This window comes from Leuciscus leuciscus (assembly GCF_965113295.1).
Source record: "Leuciscus leuciscus genome assembly, chromosome: 10".
NCBI lineage: Eukaryota > Metazoa > Chordata > Actinopteri > Cypriniformes > Leuciscidae > Leuciscus > Leuciscus leuciscus.
The window spans coordinates 19,359,360-19,386,532 of record NC_138734.1 but is presented as its reverse complement, the minus strand read 5'-3'; the positions used below and the strand labels follow the sequence as shown (position 1 = coordinate 19,386,532).

The window sequence follows — 27,173 nt, the reverse complement described above, 5'->3', positions numbered from 1 at the left end:
TAAAAACATTATTAAAATGTTTAGTAGTAACATATTTATAACATTATTCTCTAACGTTCTTATAATGTTTTTAACGTGTAGTTTTATTTTTGTTCCCAGAATGTTCTTATAAATGTTCGGATAACAATTTTTTAAAAACATTATAAAAATGTTTAGTAATAACGTTCTTATAACATTATTCTCTAACGTTCATAGAACGTTTTCAGCGGGTAGTTTTATTTTTGTTCCCAGAATGTTTTTTTTAAATGTATAGAGAACATTTTTAAAAAAACATTTTTAAAATGTTTAGTAATAACATTCTTATAACATTATTCTCTAACGTTCTTATAATGTTGTAAGCGGATAGTTTTATTTTTGTTCCCAGAATGTTCTTTTAAATGTTTGGATAACATTATTTAAAAACATTATTAAAATGTTTAGGTGTAACATTCTTACAACATTATTCTCTAACGTTCTTAGAAAGTTTTCAGGGGGTGTTGTTATTTTTGTTCCCAAAATGTTCTCTTAAACATAAAAAATGCTTAGCTATAACATTGTTAAAACATACAATTTTATTAATCTCTAAAATAAAACAAAAATCTTACAGGATTATGAATGGCATCCACATAAATTATTAGAAGTTCTGTGTACAGTAGATGCCCAACATTACATGAAGAACTCAGTAAAGTCCAATGTGCAATCACACGTCTTGACTGCTGTTTGCTCAGAGCGCTCATCATCAGTATTTGGTTGTCTTTGTTCTTGCAGAAAAAGAATAAAGTCATCTGCATTAATAGGTGTTCTACTGTTCTTCTCTTCTTGTTTTTCAGCTGCTATCCCAGTTAGCAGAATTAAGCTCCATTCTCTGTGTGCATGGTAGAGTTTTTCACTCATAGCCTATAAAAGAAGATCATGCAACAGTGTAAACAAAAATAATACAAATACATATTACATATTAAGATCACAAGCAATATTGACTTTGAAAACTTTCAAAATTAGCCAGCCTAATTATTAATCAGAAATTAATTAGATTAGTTTATTTAAAAGTATAAATATGATACCTTATGAGTATCTATTTAGGGCCCGAGCACCGATGGTGTGAGGACCCTCTTGGAATTGCTCTGTTTATTATTATTATTATTATTATTCTTCTCCGCATTTAATCGCATTTTTGAGGGCCTAAACATGCTCGAAAACTCACGAAACTTTGCACACGCGTCAGAACTGGCGAAAATTTACATCTGATATAGGTTTCAGAATTGGGCGGGGCAAAATGGCTCGATAGCGCCACCTATAAAAGTTCAACGGAGTGCGCCTCCCGCTATGTTCCACGTACGTTTATGAAATTCGGTACATACATGTAAGGACCTAATACCTACAAAAAAGTCTCTTGGAGCGTAGCCCTAAACACAACAGGAAGTCAGCCATTTTCAACTTCCTCTCAGATTTTTGTGCAGTTTTTGCCATTTTCATGCCTCGTACTTTAACGAACTCCTCCTACAGTTTTAATCTGATCATCTTCAAATTTGGTGAGTGTAATCTTAAGGCCTTTGCGACGTTAAATTGCGAAGATCTTGAGTTTTCGTCGAAGGGCGGGTCCTCGGCGGCCTGACAAATTTCGATGTTTCGCCATGAAACAGGAAGATGCTGAAACTCAGGCATGGAATGTCCAATCTGCCCCAAACTTCACACGTTTGATAAGCGTTCTGTCCTGAACACATGACCATGCTCATATTCAGTTACAGTCATAGCGCCACCTGCTGGCAACAGGAAGTGACATGTTAAACACTGTTGTGGACTCCTAATAACATATAAAAAAGTTCCAGCATGTGCTAAACATGCTAACAACATACTAGAAACATGTTAAAACATGCTAGCAAACACTTAGCTTAGTGCTAAAGCATGCTAATACTGCAATTAATAGGAATTTGCTGTAACACAGGCATGGAATGTCCAGTCTGCCCCAAACGTCATACGTTTGATAAGAGTCATGGCCTGAACACATCTACATGAGAATATTCAGTTATAGTAATAGCGCCACCTACTGGTGATAGGAAGTGTCATGTTTAACACGTTGATGCCGTTCTAGCAACATGTTAAAAATGCCATTGACTTCTAAACATGCTAGAAACATGTTAAAACATGCTAGCAAAACTTAGCTAAGTGCTAAAGCATGTTAATTCAATGAAACAGGATGTTGTTGTTACTCAAGAAGGCAATGTCCAATCTGCGCCAAACTTCACACTTTTGATAAGCGTTCTTTCCTGAACACATGACCATGCTCATATTCAGTTACAGTCATAGCGCCACCTGCTGGCAACAGGAAGTGACATGTTAAACACTGTTGTGGACTCCTGATAACATATAAAAAAGTTCCAGCATGTGCTAAACATGCTAACAACATACTAGAAACATGTTAAAACATGCTAGCAAACACTTAGCTTAGTGCTAAAGCATGCTAATACTGCAATTAAATAGGAATTTGCTGTAACACAGGCACGGAATGTCCAGTCTGCCCCAAACTTCACACGTTTGATAAGAGTCATGGCCTGAACACATCTACATGAGAATATTCAGTTATAGTAATAGCGCCACCTACTGGTAACAGGAAGTGTCATGTTTAACACGTTGATGCCGTTCTAGCAACATGTTAAAAATATACCATTGACTTCTAAACATGCTAGAAACATGTTAAAACATGCTAGCAATACTAAGCTAAGTGTTAAAGCATGCTAATATAATGAAACAGGATGTTGTTGTTACTCAAGAAGGCAATGTCCAATCTGCGCCAAACTTCACACTTTTGATAAGCGTTCTGTCTTGAACACATGACAATGCTCATATTCAGTTACAATCAAAGCGCCACCTGCTGGCAACAGGAAGTGACATGTTAAACACTGTTGTGGACTCCTGATAACATATAAAAAAGTGCCAGCAAGTGTTAAACATGCTAACAACATTCTAGAAAAATGCTAAAACATGCTTGCAAACACTTAGCTAAGTGCTAAAGCATGCTATTGCTGCAATTAAATAGGAATTTGCTGTAACACAGGCATGGAATGTCCAATCTGCCCCAAACTTAATATGTAACATGCAAGAAACATGCTAGCAACACATAGCTAAGTTCTAAAGCATGTTAGAAATGCTAAAGGAAGTTGTTGTAACTTAAGCATACAATGTCCAATCTACCCCAAACTTCACACGTTTGATAAGCGTTCTGTCCTGAACACATGACCATGCTCATATTCAGTTACAGTCATAGCGCCGCCTACTGGCAACAGGAAGTGACATGTTTAACACTGTTGTGAACTCCTGATAACATATAAAAAAGTGCCAGCAAGTGCTAAACATGCTAACAACATACTAGAAACATGCTAAAACATGCTAGCAAACACTTAGCTAAGTGCTAAAGCATGCTATTACTGCAATTAAATAGGAATTTGCTGTAACTCAGGCATGCAATGTCCAATCTACCCCAAAATTAATATGTAATATGCTAGAAACATCATAAAACATAATAGAAATGCTAAAGGAAGTTGTTGTAACTCAAACATACAATATCCAATCTGCCCCAAACTTCACATACTTGATAAAAGTCCTGCACTGAACACATCTACAAAGCAATATTCAGATATATAACCCCACCTACTGCCAACAGAAACTGAACTGGTTAACACAGTAATGCAGTACTAACCACATACCTATTGTGTACTAAGCATGCTAAAAACATACTAAACATGCTAGCAACTACTATATACTGTATACCTCCTTAAATGCACATTGCCCAACCATGCTCTGTCTTCCTAAAGCCAACGAGTGACGATGGCACGGGTGCGAGGGCCCTTTCATCGCTGCTTGCAGCTTTAATTTGTTTTTGTAATTTAAAACCTATACTTAATCCATTATATACATGTTAATAACACAACTAGAGGCTAAATTATTTTTACAAACTACAAACTTGTCTTGAGAAGTGTGAACCTTGAACTCAGGTCGCCTTGAGCACAGCTGCAGCATGTCACAGCACTGCCCACGATGCTTTTGCACTGCTCTGCTCACGAACAGCTCATTTTCATCAGTTATATTGTCTATGGATTGTTACATTTCTTACAGATTTCTGCTTGTTTTAAATCAGATACAGATAAAGTAGCACTGCATTTGAATGCATTGGCGATGGAACAATTTCTAGTGTGATTTAATCATACCTGTGTATCGTCTCTTTGCTATTAGCTAAGCTGTAAGTTTTAGTTACTTCAAAAGCAGAAAAAAATATGTGCTATAACTTCTGTTTCTACGCAGTTTCTTATTGAGAAATCACAGCACAGTGTTGACACTAACCTTCTGTGCTCCAGTAGGTTTCTGTGTGCGCACAATCTGCACGTTAAATGTGAGCTACTGTCTGTGCGTATGAAAGCTTGTTTCCGCCATGGAATACAATTTTTAAAAAAGGTAATTGCGACTCACAATTCAAACTTTTTTTTCTCAGAAGTGCAAGATATAAACTCTTGCATAAAATCATTGGCTGTTTGAAAGTCAGAATCACAGGATAAATTAGTAAAACCTGAGAAAAAAAAGCAATTCTGGCTTATTTTGTTTTTGCTGTCTTTTCTATATGAGGACATTAATGCACTTCATCAATACAGCCGCTCTGAGAGTCACTTCAGCAGCATTTTAGCTTCATTTGAGAAAAACTATCATCATATCATAAAACACAGAGAGACTCAAAGGTCTACACGGCAATCCGTCAAATAAAAGTTTGGATTAACCTTTGAAGAAAGTTGCTTAAATCATTACATTTTAAATAATTGGTTATAGCAATTTAATTAAACCATTAAAATGGAATCAAGAAAACAAACAAAAAAAAACTTTTGGGAGATGCGAGAGTGAAGTAGTCCAATGATAATTAACAGGCAGCCATGGTTAATGCAATTTGCAAAGACCCGCCCCCTTTAGTTACTGTTGCTATGTCCAACAAGCCATGGCGCTCTCACGCCACACATCATGTTGTCACGCAATGAAAAATACATTGCGGATCAAAGAAAAAACGCTGAAACGTCTAAACGCCGAGACAAGACAGAGCAGGTTACTTTTGATATGAAACAAAGTCTCAACGTTTAATTTGAGTAATTTTTGTAGAAAAAAAAATAATTTTTGTAAAATAGAAATGTAAAAAATAAATACCTGTCAATCAAACTCCCTCGAAGGGTGAATTCTGAGGGGAGTAAAAAAGACAGCTCACAATTCTGATATTTTCTTGCAATTGTGTGTTCCTGCCTCACAATTCTGAGAAAAAAACCAAAAAAACCTGTAATTTTACTGATGGAAACAGACAGTAAAAAAGTGGACTTCAAAGATTTCTTATTCTGTAGCTCCCTGTGGGATTTTTTTGACAAGTCCATAAAAATGCATCCATCCATGATAAAAGTACTCCACACGGCTCTGGCAGGTTAATAAAGGCGAAAGGTGAAGCGAAGTGATGCATTCATGTAAGAAACATATCCATATTTTAGGGCTGGGAATCGATTAAAAAAAAGTAACTTATTATTTACACAATTTGCTGTAATTAAATGCAATTAATTGCATTTCCCCCAAGCTTGTAATCATCAATATTTAAACTTAGAATAACCTAATTAAACAACACAGGAAAAAAGGAACAGAAAATAGCCCTGTATTAAAATAATATTAAACATCAATATATCAATATATTATTATTTTTCAATAATCAATCAACATAATCAATTTAACAATTTATTATAATTTTTTTTTTACTAATTATCAAAATAAAACATAGTCCTACAAAGCTATTATTACAAGAGCATGCAGAGCAGGTAATTCTACCATTGTTGCCAGCATGACTATACCAGCTCAGTAGGGCTATTTCACAGAAGTCTACTATTGAGAAAATTCACGTTATTTGACTTTGCTTTTCCAGTGCATAATCGGTACATGATTGGAGCGTTTGGGCCGTTAACGACAGAGCAGAACACGCAGCGCAAACACGGAGCAGAACATTGAGCAAAGAGCTCAATGTTTGCTCAGTGTTGTGTGTGTGTGTCAATGCGCCGACACACACACACGGAATGGAGAGCGCGGCGCGAAAAAGACCCGCTCATGAAAGCTGCGTGAGAATAAAACCTGATTGCCGAACACGGCGGGGCGGGACGGCATATTTTGCAGCCTTTTCCGCAACAGGAAGTCATTAAAACGAGGCAAAAAAAGTGCTGCGTTAATTGCGTTATTTTTTTTTTTACTTGTTATGCATCTCAAATTAATCGCAAAGATTAATGTGTTAATTCCCCCAGCCCTACCATATTTATAACTTTATCGACTTAAATAACTAGCTTCCAGCAGACATCCATATGCAAGTCAAATTACGCCAAAAGAGTTACATAGTCAACGCATCGATACGCATACGCGCCTGCAAGGCTACGCATCGCTACACTTCGGCCGCCATTATGCATCTATGCGTAGCAAAATGTGTCGTCCCAGTTTTTGATACGCGACACACCATTGTATGCAATACTATGCGTTGTTGGTGGGGGCAAAACTGCAAGTTGCTTGCGTCCGACGTGTAGACTATAAAAGGCTCTTGTCGATGTATGACGTAGGAGTAGCATAAGCTTTGATGGCTCTCGCGGTTCAAACAAACAGGGCTAGGCAATAAATTCAAGCTCCTCCCACATTTCTCTTTATATGATTCTCTTTAATGATAATTTTTTCTAAAAATCTCTGTGGAAAGAAAGTCAGATATAAATCTGGGACAGATATAAATCTGGCACGAGGGAGAAAAAAATAGATCATTTTTATTTTGGAGTGCATTGTGCCTTTAAAATTGACTACGGTTTTATAAAATGCAGTGGATACTTACTAGTGATGGACTTGTTTCTCTGTTGGTGCCTATTCTGCTCCGTGAACATTGTTCCAATGCTTGATCTTAAGAAAATTAAAAAAGTGTGTTAAAGGTCCCATGACATGAAATTTTCACTTTCTGAGGTTTTTTAACATTAATATGAGTTCCCCTAGCCTGTATATGGTCCCTAAGTTTCTAGAAATTTCAATCGGCGTAAATCGAGCTTTTGCTATCTTTCTCTGCCTTTGAGAAAATGGAGGCTCATACGCGCTGATCTTGAATCTCCTCCTTATGACGTCATAAGGAGGAAATGTTACCTCCCCCTGTCTCTGCTTTGCCCGCCCAGAGAATATTTTCCGCCCATGAGAAAATGCGCTAGGAAGTAGGAACGTGCGCGCGAGATTTTAGTTTGTCCACGAGAGATATCATGGCTTTTGAGCGAGCGAAGCATAACAATTGCTCAATAATTGGATGTACAAATGAACACCAAAGGGTCAATACAGAGCTGGGCTTGCTGAACGTCTGAAACTAAAGTCTGGATCACTCTCTTCTCAGCTAACGTTACACACCTCGGACAAGTAAGTCAACTAATGATATATAAGTGTGTTGCTTTACTGTTTATGGTTACCTAGATTGTTACACGTAGAATGTGGCTGTAACATTATCTATGCAGCTATGCAGTTTATGTGTGTGAATACACACACTGTAACGCGAGTGTTGTACATTTCTTTGTTATTTGGATAACCGTTTTCCTGTTGGTTATATGGCACGCGCGATATCCGCATTTCAAGATCGCAGAGCTTGATGTAATTGTAATAAGATAAATTACAGACGTTACAGATCTCATGAAAAGGCAACAGTAGGTTAGCGTTAGCTACATGATAATAACTGTAAACCATCCGAATAAAGTACCGTATCCAAACATAATATTTTAAACTAACCATTCGGAAACGTCCTGCTGGAGCCGCTGAGTTGCAACTTCTTCATCCGTTGCTTCTCCATCCGGATCAGATTCTGGGTCAAACTGAAATGCTTGAAAGACTGCGTGTCTTCGTGCCATTGCTATATCCAACGTAAACATGCACGCCACGGTACCGTTGGAGGGTGGGTGTGGCCTTGACCATCTTGCGCCGCCTTTCTCCTCCTCATTATCATTTAAGGCTACAGACGCCGAAACGGCCCGTCTGAAGGAAGCTCATTCTGGGACTGGCTTGTAGTGGCTATAATTCTGCACCGAGGCTGAATTTTTGGAAAGAGATTTCAGATACAGTACTAAGGACCACTAAGGCCTATATTAAAGCCTACAAAAAGTAGCATGTCATGGGACCTTTAATGTGTGTTAACAGACTATTGATCTGGGTGACATAGGACCATTTTTTATGTTTTCCTTAAGTGTTAGGCTATATAAATCTGGAGAACCCTTTCTAACATTAACCATGGTTTTGCTACACTAACTAAATGGTAATAAATTATTGTAATCAATCCACCATAAAAACATTGTTTCTACACTTTACTATAATAAAAATCATGGTTAATTTAGCAAAGGACCCTGGGAACATGTCCTAAAAAGTTCTCTCGTTATTTACCGGTACTCCCTGTTGTTCCAAAACTGTATGAATTTATTTTGTATAACCTTAATTAAGATATCTTGAGAAATGACTTCTCTGTTTTGTTTTTTTCCATAAAATGGGTTCCAATGTTGTTTTATTCCCAACATTCTTGTGTTTCACAGAAGCAAGTCATACAGGTTTGAAAATAATTTCATTTTGAAAGGACATTTATGTTTGGGTCAGCTAGGCCCGTAAACTCATATCAAGAAGACAGGTAAAATATTGTCTGGAGGGTTTGGACCAGTGTGCCTTTGAGCAGAGTTTACATGTTCTGCCTCTATTTCACGTGTATTTTACTATGACTACGTTTACATGCAGCCAATAACCCGTTCAAAACCGGGATATTAGCAATAACCCGGTCGCGCACGGCCATGTAAACACCGGCAAAAACCCAGATATGCTCATATCCCGGTTTTTAAAAACCCGGATATGATCCCTGGGGTACCCCTTTTCTAACCCGAATATTTGGTCATGTAAACGCGTATCGGCATATCCCCATCAAAAGGAACATTGATTTGTGTTCTGCGCATGTTCTATTCGCAAGGAATCTTGGTCTTTTGAGTAGAGACGGCGCATACAAAAACCCGCGTGCAGTATACCGGAAGTAAACAAGAAGTAGAGGTAAACATGGCGAGACGCAGCACAGCACCACACTTTTGGAGCGAGGAGGAAAGCACAAACAAAGGCGATCACTATCTGCCCCGAACTATTCATTATCCGCGTGCTGCTGCTGTTGTCTTTGGATACAGGAAGAAGAATCGGAAATGACGCATATGGCGTCTTAAGGTTGTCCGTACGTCCAGACGCTAACCGTGCGTCGCCGTTTACATCGGGATATTGCCAATTGATTACAAATTCCATGTATACAGGAGTAACTCTCTCTACTCACGCATGTAAACGGGTTATTCCGAATGTTTCAGAAACCCAAATAGTGACCTTAACCCGACCATAACCCGAATATTGACAGCTTGTAAACGTAGTCTATGACAATACTCACCACAACTGAAGATCGTGGCTGGATAATATTTATTCCCAAAATTCCTGGATAATGGGAAACACACACATACAGCAATATTATTAGCTATTTGTATTTACTTACTAAAAGAGACATTTGCAAAAGCTTGCAAAATTTTACTCACCAGCTCAAAAACATATTATTTATGATGATGACTCATCATTTTGACAGTAGGCTGATATCCCGCGATCAACAATATTCAAAAGCCTAGTTTTCATAGTGTGGTTCGAGTTCCTCTCTGTATAAAGACACAATGTTCTCACACTCAGTTCACTCATTGTGAAGCTCCTATTTTATTTATTTTTTATCAAAAACTAAGTTAGCTGACAATATTTACACATGCTTAGCCTGAAACATTGACATAATGTCGATATTGCTCTAATCGCATTTAAAATTAGCTTCTCAATTTAACACACTATATTTTGATGTAGCAGAATGTATTTTTATATAAAAAAAAGTTATTTACCTTCCGCAGATTGCAATATGTCCGTTACACGTACGTTGTTAAAATTCGTTGTCCATTTACATCCCGCAACTCGCTCAAAATAAAAATGTAACAGTACGATGCAAAATAATCCATGTTTTAAACAATGTAAAAGCCACAGAACCGAAGGAGGCTAGTACTGAAGATCCCGAGCAGCAGCAGCACACACACACACACACACGCACACGCGCACACGCACACGCACACACACACACACACACACACACACACACACACACACACACACACACACACACACACACACACACACACACACACACACACACACTCACTCACTCACTCTAACAGACGAATATTCAAACTTGACCAGTAAAAGGCGCGCATAGCTGTCATTGGCCAGATTCCTGGATGACAGTCTGAATAACCAATCATGCTCAAAACAACTCGAAGAGACAGCCAATAATGTGGTAACATTGCAATTACAGGAAAAGATGACATGTTTTAAAAGAAAGAATATGAAAAAAACGTGCACGTGCTATTTATTTAGTTATATTTGTAAGCTGGCTGTTATATTTAATCAATTGGTTAAATGGTGTCTTCATTGCAGTGCATGATAAAAAAAAAATAAACTTACAATAGCATATAAATAATAATAATAAATAACATAAATAATATATACCATATATAACAAAATTATATTTACCACTGCTCTGCCAAACAGCAGTTTAAAAGAGCAAACATATTATATATTAAACAGAGCAAACATTGCATGTAGGCTATTCATATACAATTCTGTATACCTACCTACATGAAAAACTAATGGATTGGTGTCATGGTGACATTAGAGTTACATTCATGTGACCCATAATGATCCTTTTGCACTTTAACAAAATATTGACCTTTCCTTTAGAAACACTCTTATGCCTAATAATGTCAACTTGCTTTTCACCCTGTGTGGCACTGTTACACAACCTGTTGGTTTAGAGTTAATCCTCTGTCCAACACAACACTTTGCTAACATTGGCATAATTCGATACAAGTTGCAACATATACCCCGGGTTTCACAGGCAAGGTTTAAGCCTGTAGTCCCAGACTAAAATGCACGTTTGAGCTGTTTTACCTGAAAGCAACTTGCACTGACATATCTTAAAATATGTCGGTGCCATTATTTTGAGCCATTACTCAAGATGCACACCAGTAATGTTTCTTTTTTCTTTGGCACATTTTTAAAAGCTAATTAAATGCACTAAGGCCTAATCCTGGCTTAATCTAAACTCTGTGAAACCGGGTCTGGGTTAGAAATTAAGGGTTAAGGTTAACCCTAACTCTAACCCTAACCCTTGTCTACAGACTTTTATTTAACAGCATGGATAGACTCCAAGGTGTTGACTGCAGTGGTTAGGCCTTTAGCGTTGATACAGGACAAATAACTTCTCACTGTGACAGTCTGTAATGTATTTTAGCAAAGAGTGTTTGTATGGATTGTCCCTAATTAAGCTAGAGCTATTGGTGCATTCAAGCCATGTCATAAAGATCGTATTTACAAGTTGAACGCACATGAACGCCACCACAATGATGAGAATATGAGTAGGAAGCTCAGGATTTTCTTTAACCCTGATCTTGAAGAGTTAGGGGTGTGTCAGTGGGAAACATTGTGGGATACCACTATACTTAGGTATTCAGCAGTAACAATGAAGTAAGCTAATGCCTGCACAAAATATGATAGCATTATAATATAACAATATAATATGTGATGATAAAGTTTACAGTGGCTTCATTAATATAAAACATTAAAAAAATTGTAAAACCTCATGAATACAAACTTCCCAGGAGGACGTAAACGCACCATATGTTCCATCGTCAACCCTGTTGGCCTGCTGTCTGACCAGCAAGCTCAATTTAACAATAATTGTGTAGTTTGATTGCTAAATGTTACATTTAAAATGTTCTAGTTTTGTTAACACGTCACATTACAAGAACGTTTTTTTTTAAAAACACTCATCATCTCAGGTCTCAGTGATATCCTCAAAACATTTTACGAATGTTGTTTTGATAATGTTCCTCCTCTGTTATTATGGAACATTGTGCCAATGTTTTACTGAGAACATTATATAATCTGTTATCTCAACAACATCCTCAAAACATCCTCAAAATGTTACATTTAAAATGTTCTAGTTGTGTTAACACATAACATTACAAGAACGTTTTATAAAGAACATTCAACATCTCATCTCTCAATGATATCCTCAAAACATTTTCCTAATGTGACAGAGAGAATGTTCTTCTTTTGTTTTTATGAAACATTGGGACAATGTTATATTGAGATCATTGTACAAACTTTAACTTTAGCAACATTCCTCTACTAGAGCCCCCTCCACGAGACTGGCTTATGCATCGAGGTGGAACCTGTTCGTCGATTGGTGTTCTTCTCACAGAGAAAACCCTCGAGTTTGTTCGGTCGGATCGGTGCTTTCTTTCCTGCAAGAGGGGTTGGAGAGGCGAGGGCTGTCTTCCTCCACCCTCAAAGTGTATGTTGCCTCTATTGCCGCACATCACGATGCAGTTGGTGAGAAATCCCTGGGGAAGCACGACCTGATCGTCAGGTTCCTTAAGGGAGCAAGGAGACTGAATAACTGCCCTCCGCTCTTTACCCTCTTGGGACTTATCTCTGGTGCTACTGCACTGCAGAGACCACCTTTGAGCCCTACAGGCAGTGAGTTAAAAATTCCATTTTTAAAGAAACAGTTCTCCTGCTTGTTTGGTCTCTATCGAGAGGGTAGGGACTTGCCTGCATTTTAGGTCAACGAATCGTGTCTGGAGTTTGGGCCGGTTAATTCTCATGACACTTGAGACCCCGGCCTGGATATGTGCCTAAGGTTCCTACCTCTCCTACAGGACCAGGTGGTGAGCCTGCAAGCCCTGCCCTGGAGGAGGCAGACCCAAGCCCTGGCTTTTTCTCTGTCCGTCCGCTCCAGTTCGGTTATACGTGATCAGAATGCAAAGCCTAGACCTTAGACCAGCTCTGTCTTTTACGGAAACCAGCAGAAGGGAAGGCTGTTTCCAAGCAGAGGTTGCCCCACTACATGTGGTTGCCTTCTCCTCCTAAGCGATGGTATTGCTCCCTCCTAGGCATTGACACAGAGTGCCTCGCTGAACAGATGTTAAATAGAGTTGGGGACTGGGCGACACCTATACACGTTCGCTAGAGAACTAGCCTATGTGTTGAACCGTTGCTTCCTGTGGGCTCCCATCACATGAAGCCAGTTTCACTGTAAGCACAGTTCGAAGTGTCGGCTTGCTGCGCCATTCTCTATGTGTATGCTCCATATGTCACCTTCCTTCGGGCAGGATGTGGTTTCCGCAGCGTCCCTTCCTTCCATTGATAGGGTACGCTTTCCCAGTGGTCCTGTGGAACGCAGTTGACTTCCCTGGCCTAAGCCTTGCCCTTCTCCGCCTCAAAATTGCAGGGGGTCAGGAGGCTTTCGTCCAGGCACTGGAAGGTGGCAGCTCTAGTGGTGCTTTCCATAGTAGATCCCATTCAGTCGATGTCGACTACGTCGAACGTGAACGACTGAAAGGGAGCGTATCGGTTGCGTATGCAATCCTTTTTCCCTGAAGGAGGGAACGGAGATGTAGTCCCTTAGCCAGTATAGCTGGACCACCGCTGACTCTGAGTTACTCTCGGCTTCTCAGCGAAAAACAACTAGTGCGTGCATCCACTTCCGTATTCATACCTGCGCCGCCGGGGCGGAGTGTGTGATGCGAATCACGCACGCCAATTGCATTGGCTCGTTCAATAGTACTCGAAGATGACAGGCTCCCTAGCATGATCCCATTCAGTCGACGTCGACTACGTCTCCGTTCCCTCCTTCAGGGAACGAGGGTTGCATATACAACTGAGTCGTTTTTTCTTTTCTTAGAAGTCAAGTCAAGTCAAGTTTATTTGTATAGCGCTTTTCACAATACAGATTGTATCAAAGCAGCTTCACAGTATTAAATTAAAATAATACAACAAAGTTTGTTTCAAGAGGAATTTATTGATTAATAAAATAAAATTAAATATCCCCAAAATATCCCCAACTTACACATAGATGTTAAATGACACATAGTATGCAGGGACATAACATGGGTTGGGGTTATTTGTTTGTTTTGTTTTTCTTTGTGTTTTCCCTTTTCTGTTTTCCTTATGTTTCCATTGTATCTTTATTTTGTTTATCTATTGGATCTTTCTTTGGTCTGCTTTTCCTTTTCCTCACTATCACTTCATTATGTGGCCACTCACCAGTGTGACTGACTGTCACAGTTCCAGTGGAGGGACTGAAGACTAAAAACTTTACTGTTTAATGTTATTTTTTTGTATTATTTTTCTTTATTCATTTTCATAATAACTAGTGCAACGTGCCAGTGCAAAATCAGTTTTTGTGTGTGTTTTTAGTAATTGTTGGTTCGGTGTGTTTGAGTGCTCATTGTTATACAATTACACAGCAAAATTTAAGTGAGATTTTTATTTGTGCATGGTAGAAAGCAAATACTGTTACTGACATAATGACATACAATAAATAAGGAAAATTGAACTACATGATTGAGGGAGCAGGCTACACAGTGAACTCCGAGAAAACGCTAAGCTTGAGCAAACAGTTTGTGAATAGGCTACTACAAATGATGGCCATGAAAGAGACTGTGAGCGCATTGAATAGGATATGTTTAGTTGGTGAATAGCATAGGCTACTATTACACAGTAGCGATAACGTTAAGCGCACCAGAATAAAATATAATATTCAGAAATAAACAGTGTAGCTGACTTACAGATTCAGTTAACATCCACAAATGAATAAGCGCGACGATTCAGGGAGCAGGCTACACAGTGAACTCAGAGAAAACGCTACTTAAGCTCCGCTGCTTTCTTCGACCCTCTCTGTCTCTGGTCCTGCGCTGTGTTCACTCAGTGTGAGAGGGGGGGTGGCCTCTGGTCCTGCGCTGTGCTCACTCAGTGTGCAGTGTGAGAGGGGGAGTGGCCTCTGGTCCTGCGCTGTGCTCACTCAGTGTGCAGTGTGAGAGGGGGAGTGGCCTCTGGTCCTGTGCTGTGCTCACTCAGTGTGCAGTGTGAGAGGGGGAGTGGCCAGCGGCTAGAGCGGCAAAAGCCAATGTGTGCTTCTTTACCGATATTTTTAACAATATATTTTGCATTTCTAATCCAAACAACGCCAAACTTGGCACTGCAATTACTCGTGACAGTAGCAAGACACCTGTCAAGTTTGAACACGTGCATGCTAGAAATAGAACCGACGCCTATTTTTCACGCGACGTGCAAGCGTGTTGGAAGCGTTTCCAGGCAAAATAGAATAGGAAAATATTATATGTCATTTTGACATGAATATATATTAATAAATGACATTTTGATGTTTGAAAGTCTCTAGGTTTTGACATAAATGCAGATATAAATGTAATTCAAAAAAAATTATAGATTTTTAAATATTGCACCTGTCAATACAGAACGAAATATTCTGTAGCCTATTTTGCCGTCAATACTGCCGATGTTGTCTTTGCTGCTATATATTTATGTTTAACATGAAGTATAGGCCTTCCACAACTGTCTCCCCATTTGTCGAATATATCACCAATGAGGCTTATCATATTTCACCTAGCAGCAGCAGCGCCGCGTCAGACATGTTTCTGGTGTGCAAAGACATAGAAAACACCACGCAGCCGCCATGCAGATGTCACGCAACAGAAACGCCACGCTCACGCCACGCAGCCAGTGTGTCGCTGGCCTAATGTCAGAATATTTATTTTTAAACCACAACCCTCTAATGTCAGAATGTTTATTTTTTAAACCACAACCTTCTAAGTGCTTCTTTTACCGCCGATATATTTACCGATATCTTTTGCATTTCTAATCCAAACAACATCAAACGTGGCACTGCACTTACTCGTGCCCGTAGCAAGACACCTGTCAAGTTTGAAATCCATTGGACTAACGGTTCGAGAGATATGCGAATAATAGACAGACACACAGACAGACATACAGACGTTCCTGTAATTTATAGAAAGATTTCATAATGTATTTTGTCAAGTCAGAGTATGTTGTACATGTGTGCTGATGAGAAATCTGGGATGAGCTATATTTTACTTAGAGGTATGTATGCAATGCAATATTCTGGGCTCATCTGATTCTTTGTACACACTATAGCCTACTTTATTATGATTTTAGTATCATAATGATTAATAAATGCAAGCACAGTTATCCGTGAACTTAATAAATGTTGCAGATATGTTTTACTATGCACAAACAAATGCCTTTCAACTTATGTGAGCAAAATTCAGAATTAAATGTATGTGCAGCAATTTGTACAAATAGAGAGTATGTAGGCCTACTATATGTGTTGTAGCCATTAAATAAGCACATTTAGTTTCATATTTGTTAAAATATTATAATGTTATTTTTTATCCATGTTGATTATGAAAAGTGAACAGCATGTGTAAGATAGGATGTGCAATATATCAGGAGACATGGAGTGGGCCAGACATGATTTTGACCACTTTATTAAGTTTTGTTTTGTTGAAAGCCTTTCTTTAAAGTGAATTTCGTTTTGTGTAAATTGTATCTTCATTTTAATCAATTTTCATCAACCAATTGCCTTGATTTAGTAAATAAGAAGCAGACAATGTTATCATGACAAGGAGGCGCCGGCGCGGTCTTGCATTGCACGTGAACTGGAGCGCATCTCATCCTAAATTAACCAAAACTCAGCGTATGCCTCACAGACGTGATAAATATATCTATAGAAAGCTTTAAACGTCTGTTATGGAAAAAATTCAGTATTACTTATATTCATCGTTTCCAAACTGTTAATATCATTTAGTCATGTGTTTCTGTGAGGGTCTCTTATAGAGGGGGTAGAAACCAGTCCATACTAGCTTGAGATATAAGATGTCTGTAAGGAAATTTACAGAAACTGGGAAAGGAGGAGTCAAGAATGTCAGAAACCTGTATAAAATGTCTATGTTCATTGAGTCCACTAGGTTATTCTGTTTCAAGTCTGGGTAGCTGCGGGCTGCGGAACGAATCCTCAAAGAATAAACCTTTTCTCTTTAAAACAATTTTGCCTCTTGAAAGTTTCTTACACCTTTGATGCTGTTTTTATTAATCTATGAAAATTGCTCTTACAAGTGGTGTCAGAAGTGTCGGATCTCGTGCGGACTCTTCTTCTCCTGGTCCTGAGAACGGATTTGACGGAAGTGCAACCCGGCAGCATCAGGCGGCCGTCTCATACCTCGACGGTTTGAGATAGAAACTCAACAGGTTAAGAGCCAATACCCGCATTCAGGACCAGTTGAAGAAATCCCACAAAGATCAAAAAGAATCCGTGGCAATTACAGAAAACAGAAAAGCATCTCTGGGTAAGAAACGGCAAAATTGTTTTATTGATGTTAAGTGTAAATTGATAATTGTGAGTGAACGTGAACCATTTTGGCTGAGTTTTGCTTTGGTACGAGCGAGAGGTGATTCAGATAATCACAATTGTTTGGGGAAGAAATTGATCTGACAGATTCGGATCGGTTTCTACCACACTTAGCTCGTTGGTGGACGGAAGTGCCACAGGTGGACGGAAGTGCCACAGGTGATTCAGAAAATCACAGGTGATTCAGATAATCACAATTGCTGATTAGTTAGTTTTACTCAAAATCTCTGTAACCTGAGGAAATATCGTACAAGTGGACGGAAGAGCCACATCAAATCAATCGTACAAGTGGACGGAAGAGCCACATCAAATCAGAATTAATAGAGCGCTAGAAAGTGCTTATGGGAAGATTTTGAGTAAAACGTAATTACAGAAACCCGACCGAATTTGGGTGACGGAAAAAAAATCGGGTCTGTCGAAGACGTTTGACAGATACTGTAAGACACGTGTCGAAATTGTAAAATCCAGAAGGGAGATTCAGCCAAAATGGGGTCATCTAACAGTAAATTAGACCATTTTTACACACCTATTTTCTGTCAAATGAGAAATAATTATGGGGGAAAATGTATGATTGACATACAAAAACGTATCAAATATCACGATTTCCCCGAGGCGGGAACCTTGAGTAATATAAGACTTAATGTCGTAAAAGAATCAATAGAAAAGAACGAGAGAAAACAGAAGGGTTGCTGTGTGTGTGTTAAACATGTGTGCAAGGACTGTAAACAGACTATAATGTGTTGGTTGGAAGAAGCTGACAGACGAGAACGAAAGCAAATACAAAAAGAATTAGCATATAATGGTGAGAATGTTGTATGTGTGAAAGCAGTTCCACTGGAACAGAATACTACTAATGAACCGAATGTATGTGTTTCCCCACATGTGACTGAGGGGGCAACGGCTCCGCCGCCCGCCTACAACACAAATCACTACCCCGTGGCAGAGATCTCGGCTCTCAAACTGGACCTCGATCTGGACCGCTCTCCACCACCCCTGAGAACCGCACAAGAACTGGAACGGGACAGACAACAAATGGAACAGCGAATGGCAAACCAAGAAAGACAACTCGCTGAAGCAAGAGCACAAATTGAATTGACATTGGCAGCCCAAAGAGCAGCGCAGGCAGAGGCAGATGCAAGAGCAGCGCGAGCGGGGGCAGAAGCCGCAGAACGAGTGGCAAAAAGACTAACAGAACAGCTTCAAGCACAACTACCAACACCGCCAGTACAGCAGGGGGAGACAGACTCCTCAGCACGGGCCGCGACAAGCAGCAAAGAAGACGAGGGGGAAGTTTCCGGAGAAATAGTTCCGTACGTCCCGAATGAAGAAAGACCGGGACCAAGCGGACAGCAAATGTTGACAAGATCACAAGCCAAGCCAGAAAAGGTCAGTTTTACAACGGCAAGGGTAACGGCTCCGATGGTTGAAGTTGCGGGCACAAACGGACCAATACTAGTGTTCAGAGCATGGACAATGACGGACATGAAAGACGCTATGGCACATCTGCCAGATCCGCAAGACGCGGGTGAGCGTTTTGCCAGCGAACTGCTTGCAGTATGCAGAGAATTCAGCCCAACCACACCGGAACTGAAACGATTGCTAACTGTGAGAATGGGCGCTGCGAATTGGGGCAGAGTGGCTGGCAAGCTGGCAAAAGCAGATATCAGAAGAGTGCATGCAGACTGGGACCATGACAGCAACGAGCCCTATCGGAAAGAAGTGGAAAACTTTTCCAATTCCATCGGCGCAGCTTTTCCTCCACGTGTGGACACTGAAAAGATCACATGTTGTGTCCAGGAAAAAGATGAGTCGGTAAGAAATTACTATTTCAGACTTTTTGAGACATTTGCAAAGTACAGTGGCTTAACTGAGCCAGCAGACAGGGGAACAACAGCAGGTACTTGGGAGAAACATTTGATGGGCTATTTCCTGCAAGGAATGAAACCCGAAACCCGAAGAGGGACAAAGTCCAGCTATGTCGAGTGGAAGGACGGGCGTTTGAGTGCAACACTGCGACACGCTATTCACGTTGAAGAGGACACCGAGGAAAAGAAAGAAAAGAAAAAGCCCCTCACAATGGTGGTTGTGCAACAACAGCAATCACAGAAACCCAACAGACCTGAGTTTTCCCATCCAAACCCTGCTAACCGAAAAGGACAGAAAGGAAGAGCTGCTGGAGGAAATTGGAACTGTTATGTTTGCTCGACAAATGCACACACACTGTACAGACTGTACAAAATGTAGAGTGTGCAGGAAGGACAGGCACTGGAGCAGCGCGTGCCCGAACACAAAGTCAGATTGAACCGACAGGGTGAGAGAGCGGGACGGAGAGAGTCCAGCTTTGGGAAGCCAGTCTTTGGCTGCAGCAAAGGGAAGTGAAAATATTTTTACTAACACACGCACACACGACGCACACACAAACACATACACTGATTTTCTTTCTGCTATCTGCAATGAAGAAACTGCTTGCAAATCCTTTTCTGTGCCTGATGAAACTTTGAGCAAAGCTATGACTGATGATTTGAGCAGTGTTGTGAATGACGAGCGTATGAGATTGTACAAAAGTACAGGGTTTTCTGAAATGCCAATTTATCTGTTACTAGTCAAAGGGGTAGTTATTGATTTTTTGGTCGATTCAGGAGCCTGTCAGTCAACTTTACGACCATGTGATTTACCATGTGTTCCGAAGCTAACCGGGAAAGTGTATGAAAGCACCTCGGCTTCAGGCCATTTGATCTCTGACCGGTTAACAGAGCCGTTAGAGTGCGAGACAGAAAGCGGTCGCTTTTTCAACCACGAGTTCGTGTGGTCTCCTCACTGTCCCGCACCTCTAATGGCTCGTGATTTAATGTGTAAATTAAATTTGTCCCTCTGTGCTAATTCACATGGAATCAACATTGAAGAAACACCACAAATTACATGTTCTAAATTTGAGCCGAAATGGGCATATGAGTGGCAGATAATAAATGTTGATTGGGCAGAGAAAATTTTGAAATTGGCTAAAAATCGAACAAACCCAGTCAACACAGAGTTTATGACAAATGATAAAATGCATTGTACATCACATGTTGTGACAGAGCGAGATTTAGACTTTGAAAAGATGTGGTTTAATTCTGTGAAGAATGAAAGTGTGAAATTTGACAAAATTTTCTGGAAAGAAAATGTGTGTGCACTGTCTGCAGTATTAAATAAGAGTCAGAAAGAGTGTTATCTTATGACAGAGAACACTGCATGCCACTTATCTGTGTCGAAGGCCATAAGCCAGCAGTGGAGAGATGTGGGGCTTTTTGTGAAAGAATGTTTATCAGCCACAGACTGGGTAAAAGTTGATTCACAGACAGCAGAGAGTGAAAGTGTGGGGGCATTTAAATCAAACTGTGACTTTGAGGTTGAGGTCCTGAGAAATGTGACTGCTATTGGGAAAAATGTGACGGCACAGGAAAAGGGGAATATTTCTGCTTCAGAAATTGATATTTCTTTGGCACAAATATCACCAAACTTATGGGCAAAAAACAAATATGATGTGGGGCTGATAAAAGGGTGTGAGCCAGTTGTAATCACACCAAAATCTGATTTCAGACCATGTAAGGCACAATATCCCCTGAAACGTGAAGCAATAGAGGGTATAAAACCGGTGTTTGATGCCTTATTGAAAGAGGGCGTAATTAGGCCATGTGATGATTCACCGGTCAGAACTCCAATTTTTCCTGTGAAAAAGATACGAGATCGTAATCAGCCTATTGAATGGCGTTTTGTCCAGGACCTCCAAGCGGTGAATTCATCTGTCATTGCGCGCGCACCCCGAGTGCCCAATCCATATACGATCCTAACTCAAATTCCAGAAAATGCAAAGTATTTTTCTGTGGTGGATTTGGCTAATGCTTTTTTTAGCGTTCCGGTCGATAAAAAAAGCCAGTTTTGGTTTGCGTTTGATTTCAATGGTAGGGGTTATACTTTTACGAGATTATGCCAGGGTTTTTGTGAAAGTCCGACTTTATTCAATGAGGCACTGAGGAGAAGTATTGAGAATCTGACTGTGACAAAAGGAACAGCATTACTTTCTTATGTTGATGACCTTTTGATCTGTTCAGAAAGTGAGTCTATTTGCAGGGCTGACACTGTGACTCTCCTCAAGCATCTTGAGAGGGGGGGCCACAAGGTCAGCCTTTCAAAGCTTCAGTTTGTGAAACAGGAAGTGACTTTTCTGGGCCATGTTATCAAACAAAACAGCAAAACACTGTCACAAAAGAGGGTGCAGGGCATAAAAGAAGTGCCAAAGCCAGTAACAAAAAAACAGTTGTTGTCATTTTTGGGGATGTGTGCTTACTGTCGTACATTAATTCCCAACTCTGCCATTTTAGAACAGCCTTTACGAGCCCTCACAACAGGGAAAGGACTGAAGTCATGTGACAAACTTGTTTGGACAAGTGAGGCTGAAACAGCGTTTGATAACATGAAAGTACAGTTGTGTACAGCTCCATCGCTGGGCCTCCCGGTGGTGGACCGTAGGTTCACACAGATGGTCGATGAAAAGAATGGTTATATGACTTCTGTCCTCCTGCAAACACATGGTGACCGATTGAGACCCGTAGGATATTTTTCAACAAAACTCGACCCTGTAGCCGCAGGATTGCCACACTGTCTGAGGGCAGTGGCAGCGGCTGAATTGGCTGTTATGGCCTCAAAAGAGTTTGTAGGCTATGCTGATCTGACTTTAGAAGTCCCACATTCGGTGTCTTTGATTTTGCAGGAGCAGAGAACGTCACATTTGTCTACAGCTCGATGGCTGAGGTATCACACAATTTTGTTGGATATGCCGAATATCACTGTTAAAAGATGCACAACTTTGAACGCCGCCACCCTTCTGCCCACAGAGCAGGACGGCGATGAACATCACTGTTGTCTATCAGCGCTTGAACAGGTGTGCACACCGCGTCCAGATTTGATGGACGTTCCGCTTGATAACTGTGACAATATCCTGTTTGTGGATGGATCTGCGTCGAAAGATCCACAAACAGGACAAAATAACGTTGGCTATGCTGTAACGACTGAATTTGAAACGGTAAAATCTGGCAAATTACCACGTCATTACTCTGCACAGGCAGCTGAATTAGTCGCTTTGACTGAAGCATGTAAATTGATGACTGATAAGTGTGTAACGATTTACACAGACTCGCGTTATGCTTTTGGGGTCACACATGACTTTGGTGCTTTGTGGAAGCACAGAAAATTTTTGAAGTCAGACGGACGACCAATACTGAACGCTTCGTTGGTATCTGACCTTTTAGAGGCTATTTTACTACCAGGCAAGATTGCAATCTGCAAATGCGCAGCGCATACTAATGATAAAACTTCCATATCAACAGGCAACGCCAGAGCTGATATGGCTGCGAAAGCAGCGGCAGCAAAGCAGATGAAAGCTGACAACAGTGGCGCCACTTGCGCACAAGTTGACATTAACCCTAACAATGACATTTCTCCTTGTTTCCAGAGCATGCAGTCTTTTTCCACAGGAGCTGAGAAAAACAAATGGAAGGCGTCAGGCTGCAGCATTGTTGATGGTGTATGGACATCTGTCAATGGAAAGCCATGTCTGCCCAGCCATTTTTTCCGACATTACGCTAAATTGTTACATGGGTTGGACCATGTATCAAAAATGGGGATGATTATGCAAATGAGGGAATTGTGGTTTACCAAAGGTTTCACAATATATGCTGAAAATTTTTGCAAAAGATGTGTGATTTGCACGGCATATAACGTTGCACGGGGCATTAAAACACCACTGGCAAGTCAGCCAGCCCCAGAGGGGCCATTTGAATATTTAATGATTGATTTCATTGAACTAACCCCGTGCGGAAAAAAGAAATATTGTTTGGTAATGGTGGATATGTTTTCGAAATGGGTTGAGGCGTTTCCCACCTCAAAACAAGATGCAGCAGCAGTTGCAAAGGCACTGCTGACCGAGATTGTACCCCGTTGGGGCGTCCCAAGAAAGATCAGCTCCGATAACGGAAGACATTTTGTCAATGAGGCAATCAAACAGGTGGGCAAGTTCTTAGGAATTGATATGAGAACACACTGTGCCTATCACGCTGCCAGCGGGGGCGCTGTTGAGCGTGAAAACCAGACGGTAAAGAACAAATTGGCAAAATGCTGTGAAGAAACAGGACTTTCATGGGTGAATGCACTTCCCACTGTGTTAATGTACATGAGAATGAGAAAGAGAGTCAAAACAAATTTGAGCCCATTTGAAATCCTCTTTGGTAGACCACCATTCATGGGTATAACAGGGGAAAAAAGGAGGCTTCCATCGACAGATGTGTGTGAGAATGAAATGTTGAATTACTGCAAAGAGATGTCGTGTTTGTTATCTAACATTTCTGTGCAGGTAAAGGAAGCTCTCTCTAAGAGCAAAGTAGCAGAGACGTTCCTGCACAAAATCAGGCCAGGTGATTACGTGGTGATCCGCGACCTCAGGAGAAAGAACTGGAGGGCGAAACGGTGGCTAGGACCGTTCCAAGTTTTGCTGATCACGCATACGGCGGTGAAGGTCGGAGAACGAGCCACGTGGGTGCATGCCAATCACTGCAGGAGAGTTCCACCCATATCGGAAGAGCAACAGGAGGAGGAGCCCCAAGGACAACGACAAGCTCCACAATAAGCTAAAAGCAAGCCAGAACGCTAAGTGCAGGTGCAAAGTCACTCAGAGAGAGTGGTGAGTCCAAAATGCAGACAGCGACGAGCGGAGTGAAATACAAGCTGCAGAGGGGGAGCTGGGAAAAGAAGATTGCACGATCAGTGTCAGGCTGTACACTGTATATCAACAAAGACTGATAAGACTCTGAGCGTTTCAAAAAGGTATTCTCTGACACAACACAGTTGCAGTATTGTACAAGATGAATCATTCAAAGCCATGGCATCCATCCAGACTGTCAGGAATGTGTGAACCTTGTAAGACTACATCCATTTTAATTTTATCAGTGACTATCTGTTTGATAAATTTGTGTTCCACTGAGGGCTTGAAAGTGTGGCCCGCAAAAAAACACACCAACTGGACGGAAACATCTGTGCTGAACAGCATCATCAGACAACGTGATAAAAGAGACACATACACGGAAGTGGAGCCGGTGAGAGGACTGCACGGAAGCATCGTCACGATAGAGGAGGGATCGAGTGTGACTTTCAAGTGCAACCCATTCCAAAAGAACTGTCTCGGGTGCGATGGACATGCGGAAGAGCACGCACATTTCTACTTCTGCGAAAGCCCATGTAAGTGGACCGACGTAAAGCATACACTCATCACTACAGGACGGAATACGATGAAAGATTTCAGGTGCACACTGAAGATGAAACGAGTAACAACAGATATGGGATGAGAGTAAAATTGAAACATGCGACACGTGCGGACCAAGGCAGGTATTACTGTGCCCTGGACTTGACTGAAACTGACTGGTATGAGAGAATAGACATTATGGTAATCGAGGCAACCAGACCACAAACAGCAACGACGACGACACCTTTCTTGTCACCAGTGCCACCCACGGTCGAACAGGCTTCTGAAGAAGAACTGGCCTGGATGGGGGACGAAGACACAAGCAAAGGTCAGATAAATCCTGAAGTGCAAAAAGCCATGATGAAATGCCAGGGGAACAAAGCCTGCGCACTAGCAATACTGCAGAAAGAGGAACTGGAGATAAAAACAAGCTGCTGGGTGTGTCTGCAAATGTCTCATGCCTGGAAAGCTGTCCCTCTGACGACAGCAACAGTCAACGAAACTAAGTGTCTTATTCCTCAACAGATGACTGATGTGCTAAAAGCTGTTGTGGACCTGGAAGAAGGAAGAACACCAACGAAACAGCCTGCTGACGACTGTGATCATATACAACAATACAACAACACTAACATAGCAATTCCACCGTTGAGGGTAACGTATGCCCAGGGTGACGTTTGCGTCTGTTTCAACAGACCGAGACTGTTAAGAACTGGATGGTCTGACTGTAGGATCAAAATTAACGTACATGACAGAACAATGGACAATTGTACAGCGGTCATCAACAACAAAGAAGTCAACTTCACATGCCCATTCAACAAACCGCACCAAAGATCACCAGCGGCGGTGTGGGTTTGTGGCGACAGAGCTTATCACCGTTTGCCTCAGAAAGACTGGTCAGGTTGCTGTTATCCAGCTTTAATGAATGTTGGAACTTCTGTGTATTTGCCAAACAAAGTAGGTAAAAGGGAGAAACGAGATGTTAAGATCCTGCCTGGGGCTCTGCCAAACAATTATGCAGGATATGTTTTAACTGATCCGTGGACAACACCGGGAGCAAATATAGGTTGGTCAATTTTCTTAGGGGTGGGTACAGCGGTAACGATTAACAAGATTAATGGGTTAGCATGGACAGTATTAGCAATAGCCAATAGCACAGAAAATGCTTTGACATTAATAAGCGAGGAAATGCGTCAATTGAGAGAATCAGTTATTCAAAACCGTTTAGTTCTCGACATTCTCACGGCAGAGAGGGGTGGAGTTTGTAAAATGTTGGGGGTATCATGTTGTTTTAAAGGGGTCATATAATGGTACATGCACTTTTACAAGTTGATTGCACTGAAATGTCTGTTGGCAGTGCCTGTACACAACCATCCTATCATGATTAAAATCCATCCAGTGGTTTTGTTTTAATCTCCTTATATGTTTGACCATCTATGAAATCAAGCCGTTCGATATTGTGACGTCATAAGATCGTACGCCCCTCCCGCGATTGTGATTGACAGCCGTGCTTCAACACAAGACCCGCCCTGAGCAAGCTGTGACAGCCGTCGTCATAGTAGTCCGCCATTGTTGATATGCTGGAGTAGAATGGCGTCTACGCGATTGTGGTGTTCTGTTCTTAGATGTAATAAGGAACACAGCAGTCATTTGGATGTTCCTAAATCTGAGCCGTTATAGATGCAGTGGCTGAGTTTTGTTTTTGAAGCGATATGCCCAAAGGATTGACGCGGGGATTCCCTCACGGGGATTCCCCACGATCGTCCATGCTTTCATGTTTACACGAATCATTTCACACCAGACAGCTTTACAAACGAGAAAAAACGGATCGGTACCAACGTGTTACTGCTGAACCTCCAGAAGATGTGAGTGTAATGTTTTATTAACCTTTATATTAGAATTTATATTAATCTTTGCGAAATTTGCAAACCTTGCTGCAGGCTTCACGATGAATGCATCTAAGGTTTACACTCAGGGTACATTACAGCATGTTTTCTATGTACGACGTTCTCAATATAATTCATAATCCCACGTTTATAATGAACAACGCGTGGTTATTGTGTTACAAACGGTGTCCGCACAGAACAGAGGGGCGGGGTGAGCAAAGCTCATTATCATTTAAAGACACATGCACTGAAACGGCGTGCTGAAAACAGAGCTGTTTTTGACCAGCTAAAATGAGTGTTTTCTTACAATACTAATGAGAATTTTTAATTAAAGTATATTACAAACTTTTAATTTAGACCCTAAAGAATCATATTAGCTTGTACAAAAATGGCATTATATGACCCCTTTAACATTCCTGATTACAGTGACAACATAACCAATATCATTGATCACATGAGGGAAGCCGTAAGGGAGCCCTCTCCGGCTACTGATAGTCAGTGGGCGGGATGGCTGATGTCTTTGTGGTCAGGGTGGTTCTACCGAATAATTCAAGTTGTCTTGCCAATTGTTGGAATGGGATTGTTAATTTTATTCTGTTTACCATGTATCATGACGTGCATTTCCAGTTCAGTACAGAGACTGATCAGGGCAGGGACA

At 40.8% G+C, this 27,173-nt stretch overlaps 2 long non-coding RNA genes across 2 annotated transcripts in view; both read right to left on the bottom strand.

Moving 5' to 3' along the window:
- Positions 1–452: 452 nt before the first annotated feature.
- The window catches only part of LOC309508519, a 44,605-nt gene continuing 17,884 nt past the window's right edge, over positions 453–27,173 (bottom strand). The window contains exons 3-5 of the long non-coding RNA XR_014209492.1: positions 6,845–6,909; positions 5,158–5,259; positions 453–876 (exon numbers count right to left, since the gene is read on the bottom strand). This is a non-coding gene — a long non-coding RNA (uncharacterized lncRNA). The remainder of the gene's footprint in view (positions 877–5,157; positions 5,260–6,844; positions 6,910–27,173) is intronic.
- On the bottom strand, positions 9,448–10,137 carry LOC309508520. The gene is made up of 3 exons (XR_014209493.1): positions 9,918–10,137; positions 9,576–9,689; positions 9,448–9,477 (listed from the first exon to the last, which is right to left on the bottom strand). It is a non-coding gene; the product is annotated as an uncharacterized lncRNA (long non-coding RNA).